The sequence below is a fragment of the Pseudophryne corroboree genome, chromosome 4, assembly GCF_028390025.1.
Source record: "Pseudophryne corroboree isolate aPseCor3 chromosome 4, aPseCor3.hap2, whole genome shotgun sequence".
NCBI lineage: Eukaryota > Metazoa > Chordata > Amphibia > Anura > Myobatrachidae > Pseudophryne > Pseudophryne corroboree.
The window spans coordinates 787,326,495-787,334,102 of NC_086447.1; the positions used below are offsets into that span (position 1 = coordinate 787,326,495).

Here is a 7,608-nt window from a genome sequence, read left to right on the forward strand (position 1 = left end):
CGCTTGTTCTTATAGGAACGAAAGGACTGCGGCTGAAAAGACGGTGTCTTTTTCTGTTGGGAGGGGACCAGAGGTAAAAAGGTGGATTTCCCGGCTGTTGCCGTGGCCACCAAATCCGATAGACCGACCCCAAATAATTCCTCCCCTTTATACGGCAATACTTCCATATGCCGTTTGGAATCCGCATCACCTGACCACTGTCGCGTCCATAAACTTCTTCTGGCAGATATGGACATCGCACTTACTCTCGATGCCAGAGTGCAAATATCCCTCTGAGCATCTCGCATATAAAGAAAAGCATCCTTTAATTGCTCTATAGTCAATAAAATACTGTCCCTATCCAGGGTATCAATATTTTCAGTCAGGGAATCCGACCAAACCACCCCAGCACTGCACATCCATGCAGAGGCGATGGCTGGTCGCAGTATAACACCAGTATGAGTGTATATACTTTTCAGGGTAGTTTCCAGCCTCCTATCAGCTGGATCCTTGAGGGCGGCCGTTTCAGGAGACGGTAATGCCACTTGTTTTGATAAGCGTGTGAGTGCCTTATCCACCCTAGGGGGTGTTTCCCAGCGCGCCCTAATCTCTGGCGGGAAAGGATATAATGCCAATAACTTCTTTGAAATTAGCAGTTTTCTATCGGGGTTAACCCACGCTTCATCACACACTTCATTCAATTCCTCTGATTCAGGAAAAACTACAGGTAGTTTTTTCAGACCCCACATAATACCCCTTTTTGTGGTACTTGCAGTATCAGAGATATGCAAAGCCTCCTTCATTGCCGTGATCATATAACGTGTGGCCCTACTGGAAAATACGTTTGTTTCTTCACCGTCGACACTTGTCTGGGTCTGTGTCGACCGACTGAGGTAAAGGGCGTTTTACAGCCCCTGACGGTGTCTGAGACGCCTGGACAGGTACTAACTGGTTTGCCGGCCGTCTCATGTCGTCAACTGATTTTTGTAACTTGCTGACATTATCACGTAATTCCATAAACAAAGCCATCCATTCCGGTGTCGACTCCCTAGGGGGTGACATCACCATTACCGGCAATTGCTCCGCCTCCACACCAACATCGTCCTCATACATGTCGACACACACGTACCGACACACAGCAGACACACAGGGAATGCTCTTATCGAAGACAGGACCCCACTAGCCCTTTGGGGAGACAGAGGGAGAGTTTGCCAGCACACACCCAAGCGCTATAAATATATAGGAACAACCCTACAGAAGTGTTGTTTCCTTTATAGCAGCTTAATATATCAATATCGCCAAAAAAGTGCCCCCCCTCTCTGTTTTTTTAGCCTGTTTCTGTAGTGCAGTGCAGGGGAGAGTCCTGGGAGCCTTCCTCGCAGCGGAGCTGTGCAGGAAAATGGCGCTGTGTGCTGAGGAGATAGGCCCCGCCCCCTATTTCGGCGGGCTCTTCTCCCGGTGTTTGTGAGACCTGGCAGGGGTTAAATACATCCATATAGCCCCAGGGGCTATATGTGATGTATTTTTAGCCAGAACAAGGTATTATCATTGCTGCCCAGGGCGCCCCCCCCCCCCCCCCAGCGCCCTGCACCCTCAGTGACCGCTGGTGTGAAGTGTGCTGACAACAATGGCGCACAGCTGCAGTGCTGTGCGCTACCTCATGAAGACTGAAAAGTCTTCTGCCGCCGGTTTCTGGACCTCTTCACTTTTCGGCATCTGCAAGGGGGTCGGCGGCGCGGCTCCGGGACCGGACTCCATGGCTGGGCCTGTGTTCGATCCCTCTGGAGCTAATGGTGTCCAGTAGCCTAAGAAGCCAATCCATCCTGCACGCAGGTGAGTTCACTTCTTCTCCCCTAAGTCCCTCGTTGCAGTGAGCCTGTTGCCAGCAGGACTCACTGAAAATAAAAAACCTAATAACTTTTTCTAAGCAGCTCTTTAGGAGAGCCACCTAGATTGCACCCTGCTCGGACGGGCACAAAAACCTAACTGGGGCTTGGAGGAGGGTCATAGGGGGAGGAGCCAGTGCACACCACCTAGTCCTAAAGCTTTTATTTTTGTGCCCTGTCTCCTGCAGAGCCGCTAATCCCCATGGTCCTGACGGAGTCCCAGCATCCACTAGGACGTCAGAGAAATGCTATTTTGCAGCACAACCTGTAATAAAAAGAGCATACTTATTTATGACACAAAATGAATAGCGTTAATTACAGGAAGTAAAACACTTTGGCAAATGTTTTCTGTATCGCATAGTAGGGTGCATTGTACAGTATACTGTATATAATACTGCAACATTTATTCATGTATTTTAGGCGTTTTAATAGCCGCTAGGGGTCAGGCTTCGTGCATTATACAGGTGGGCAGAGAGGACGCTATGTGTGGCACACAGAACGGGAATGAATTGAACTCGCTCCCCACGGTCACCACACCGCCAATATCATGCTAATAATAATCGCCGTATCATTAGCAGCAGGAACAGTCCCCAGTTCCCGCCGTGTCTCTCCCGGATCTTCGCGCTGCTGTGCTCCGTGCCAAGAGTGGGCGGGAATATGTGACATCACACAGCCGTCCTATGGTGAGCCTGATAAAGCGTTCTGAGGGAAACATTGTCAGAGCTCCAGTGGCGCAATCGGTTAGCGCGCGGTACTTATACAGCAGTACAATGCAGAGCAATGCCGAGGTTGTGAGTTCGAGCCTCACCTGGAGCAGGTTTTTTTCTGATTCTTAATTACAGTGTTTATTAGTGCTGGGCATAATAGCGATCAGGTAATAAGTTACATAACATATACAGGATAAAGTAATAATACACATATTGTATTATATGGATAGATATATAGATATTTATATAAATATATTATTTCGATGTAGTTATAAATTTCTTGTTTCGCTTGAAATCTGTGACTGTGGAAGGAGGTCCCTCATTTTAAAAGATTGTAAGTATACTGTATGTGCAGAATTGCCATGGCAATGTATCAAAAACTGAGGGCATTACTTTTCAGTGGTGTATACTGTATATTCTTTCAAAACATAGGCATAACATGGTATTTAAAAGAAATGAAAAAGTTACAAAATAAAAAACAATATGTAATGTGCTTACTTATGGTGGGTACACTAGGCAACATGCTCTATGAGCGACATCGCCTAGTGTTTCCCCTGCCAGGCCAGGCCGGTCGCCGCCCTGGATACATACTGAGCGATATGACCGTTCATACCGCTCAGTGAAGTCATGCAGGGCCGTCTTTTCGTATGGGCTCAATGGGCTCTTGCCCAAGGGCCCCAGGAGTAAAATGGCCCTAGGCTGATAGCTGAGGGTCCCCTCTTTCCAGGGGTACCAGATTTTTTAAAATCGGCCCTGGGGAACCGGAGATATCTGACTTCAAAGCAGTGGTCCCCATCCAAGCCTGTTAATTGTTCTTCCCAGCCAGATATCTCGGGTTCTGTCTGACTTTGAGTTTTCCCGAGGGTATTCTCCAAAAGCTGGGACTCTCCCCTTTCAGAGGACACTGGCAGCTTGTCTGCACTTTGCCCAGAACCACAGATATCGGCCTTCAAGCAGCTGGTCCCTGCTCTAGCTCCACACACCTAATATGCAGTTTTATATTTTTGTTGGTGGATTGCTCTGGCTACTGAAGTCTGATCCCCAAGTTCCCAGTACCTCCTGACAGGTGAGACACTCTAGTATTTTTTATCCCATTAAAGCTAAGAAATCTATTTCCAGGAACTGGAGATATCTACAGTAAAGCAAGCTGCCCTGACCCCCGTAAAATGATGAATATTAAGCCCACTCCACTATCCACCCCTCCCCTATGTATTAAACACCCCCTACTACCCTGGAAGTCATGTATCAGGGCCCCTTCATTCAGCCCAATGCCCCCTTCTACAGTTTAGTGTTCTCCTTTCCGCCCCATTTGTGCAGTAAAGGAGTAATTAGCAGAAATTATTTCTCCAGGTCCTACATGCTGAGCGAAAGATAGAACCCCCCTACCCCCCGCGGGACATCAAAGTTGCCTACCCCCACCCCTACCGCTGATGGGTGGGTAGGGGCCCCAGTGCATTGCCGTGCCCAGGGGCCTACACTGCTGTTAAGACGGCTCTGAAGTCATGTAGTGGTCGGGCTGTTCTTGGACGACTGTCCAGATTGAGCTGCCTGCACGGCCGACAATGAGGGTCGTTAAAGACCCACAGGGCCGCGCATCGATTGTTGCTGGCGGTATACACACATGCCGATAAAATGAGCGACATCGCTCAGAAAGGGTGAAAATGAACGACATTGGTCATATTCTCGGCAAGTGTGTATGTACCTTAAGCTGCACAATATTCACAATGTAGAATTGTTTCGAGAAGTTGTGTAACCAACCAAGATGCGATCTCGCACTAATGAGGAAGGGAAACACGGTCAGTGCAGAAAGTCAGCCTTTGCAATGAAAAATTAATTATACTGTAATAATATATTATTATAATATAATTATATATACCTACTGATGACATTTTCTTGACTTGTTAAATATGGGTTTGAAATGTGTGTTGATCAGACTATGAAGCTAACTACAGATTGGTGAAACCACTTCATAATTGTGCAAATGCAGTTTTGCAGGGGACGAGGTTTCAGAGATACAGTGACGGCCTGTCCTGGTTTGCGTCACTAGTCTGCAGAATGCTGTTCCACACTATGGGCCAGACTCAGAGATGGAGGCAAATAACGCATCTTCTTTATGTGCAGCGGCTGTTCGAAAATATGCAAAAGCCGCAGAAGCTGTATATTGTAAAAAAGACACCCACTGCCGTCTCTCTGATCCAGTGGCTGCGTCTGACCATGCAGCATCCGATCAACATTGCAGCCAACAGTCACAGCACTGGACATCTGCGTATACCTCAGGTTACTCAGGATGTCAGGCAAAACTACACTGCCGGGGCCAGTGAGACTACATCCGAGGACGCAGCCACTAGGTTCGGTACGCTCCCAAATGGAGGCGACATGCCCTAATGCCTGCAGCATGTCAATCATCCAAGGAATTGGGATCGGGGTCGCAGTGACATCATGGCACATGCATATTGCGGCCTTGGCGCATGCACAGTCCCGAAACCATTGGTCGTTTGTGGGAATGAATCATGTCCAGTATTTGTAAAGCCATATTTAGAGGACGATCACATTCCCCGCGAAGGGTGCGAGTTGCCATTGCACAGCAACGTGTAAACACTGGCAACGACACCTGAACTGTAGTCCCTCCATTTCTGGCAACAAATGCAGCCCCATGCAACTGGTTTTACCAAGCTCTTGGCCCCAATAGGTAACGCCATCTGGAATGACGCCAACTTCAGATGACGTTAGCCTATGGCTGCTGTTTTTCAAAGCTATGACACTTCTTCAGGCTCTTTACCCGTCTCCAGCAAGAGGAAAATGGAAAATTTGTGTGAAAATATTCATGTTCACATTGTGAATTTATGCTAAAAATATTTATAAAATCCACATTAAAAAAGCAGATTGTGATTAGTAAATGTTATTTTTGTGTTTTGCATTCATATACAGTAGATACAATTTGGCAGATTTTAAATATAGAAAACATGATACATGGTGTCCTCAATGCATTGGTGCCGGCAGCGCAGGGGTGCCATCGGTGTCATCAGTGCGGTAGTGTCGGCAGTGCAGTGGTATCAGCGGTGTCCTTAGTGCGGTGGTGCTGGCAGGGTTGGCAGTGCAGGGGTGCCAGTGATGTCCTCAGTGTGATGGTGCCGTCAGTGTCGGCAGTGCAGGGGTGCTAGCGGTGTCATCAATGCAGTGGTGCTTGCAGTGTTGGCAGTGCAGGGGTGTCAGTGGTGTCCTCAATGCGGTGGTGCCGGCAGTATCAACAGTGCAGGGGTGCCAGCGGTGTTCTCAATGTGGTGGTGCCGGCAGTACAGGGGTGCCAGCTGTGTCCTCAGTGCGGTGGTGTCGGCAGTGTTGGCAGTGCAGGGGTATCAATGGGGCCCTCAGTGTGGTGGTGCTGGCAGTGTCGGCAGTTCAGGGTGCCAGTGGTGTCCTCAGTGTGGTGCTGCCGGCAGTGTCGGCAGTGCAGGGGTGCCAGCAGTGTCCTCAATGCAGTGGTGCTGGCAGTGTCAGCAGTTCAGGGGTGTCAGTGGTGTCCTCAATGCGGTGGTGCCGGCAGTGTCAACAGTGCAGGGGTGCCAGCGGTGTCCTCAGTGCGGTGTGCCAGCAGTGTCCTCAATGCAGTGGTGCTGGCAGTGTCAGCAGTACAGGGGTGTCAGTGGTGTCCTCAGTGCGGTGGTGCCGGCAGTGTCAGCAGTGCAGGGGTGCCAGCGGTGTTCTCGGTGCGGTGGTGCCAGCAGTGTGGGAGTGCTAGAGGTGTCCTCAGTGCAGGAGTGCCGGCAGTGTCCTTATTGCAGGGGTGTCGGCAGTGTCGGCAGTGTGGGCGTTCCGGAGGTGTCCTCAGTGCAGGAGTGACGGCAGTGTCCTCAGTGCAGGAGTGTCGGCAGTGTCCCCAGTGCAGGGGAGCCGGCAGTGTTGGCGGTGCAGGCAGTGTCGACAGTGCAGGCGGCGGTGTCGGCAGCATGGGCGGTGGCACTATTAGCGTTGTGAAGGATTCTATCTTGCCCATAGTAGCCTATGGGGAGACGCTGATTGGCTGAAAGCCGTGACAGACGGCTCTCTCAGCCAATCAGTGGTCTTCCATAGGTTACTATGGAGGCCGGCGTCTGAGCCAAAACCATTGATCGATTGGGGATCCGAGTCAAGCACTCATAACCGAGCCTGACTCGGATCCGGGCTCGGATCCCCAAGTTCGGGCGAGTTCGGTTCCCAGGCACTTAACAAGCTATATAGCGCCAAAAACCACAGTAAGCCATTACATTTGGCAGTAGGATTAGCACGTTTGAGCTGTATGGAGCAGCAGAAGAACCTAGAAACGCCCACTTTCAGGCTACATGGTTTGTGCAATTCAGATGGAGTTTGTAAACAATCCTAAATCAAATGCAACATATGTCACACCATCAACATTTGCAGTAACTTAGGGTCTACTCTAGCTATTCTCAAAACAAATAAACATGGCCTCTGACGCAGTGGATCCGCAATGGGCAATGCAGCAGTGTTGCCAGAAACACCCATAACACTCCCACAACATGTCCAAGAAACGGACCATTTAAGGTTCACTTTAGGTCCCCTCCCAGGCTTCTCCCTGAAATGCCATGGGAATGCACTCCCCTTCTCAAGTGTTAGTGAGGCGATATGTAATAGCGAACACCATTGGACACTTGGGTTTCCGGGAGCGGTTTCCAGGACTTTTTGCACATGCGCAGTTGCAAAAAAATAACTCACCTGTGGAAACATCGACACTACGTCCTTCTCTGAATCAGGCCCAGAATACTTTTGTCTATTTGTCCACATAATCACTTCCTTCATTTAAATATTCATCATATCGGTCTACAAGCTTTACAATCCCCTTGTTGTACTTGCCTGCATCCAGTATGTATATACAAATATTTTTAAATGTATACTACCAACCCGTATAATATTTTCCTAGATAGCTTCTCCTGCTAGCCAGAGACTGGGGTCTGGTCACTGCAGCCATTTTTCCCAGTGCCTCTCCATGTCTCTAATACCCCTTTCACACCAAAAATGCAGGGGTCTTACCCGGGAATACG

The 7,608-nt window shown here is 49.2% G+C and overlaps 1 non-coding gene across 1 annotated transcript; it reads left to right on the plus strand.

The window, feature by feature from the left end:
• The first annotated feature begins 2,587 nt into the window (after positions 1 to 2,587).
• TRNAI-UAU (transfer RNA isoleucine (anticodon UAU)) lies at positions 2,588 to 2,681 on the plus strand. Its single transcript has 2 exons — positions 2,588 to 2,625; positions 2,646 to 2,681. It is a non-coding gene; the product is annotated as a tRNA-Ile (tRNA).
• The last annotated feature ends 4,927 nt before the right edge of the window (positions 2,682 to 7,608 follow it).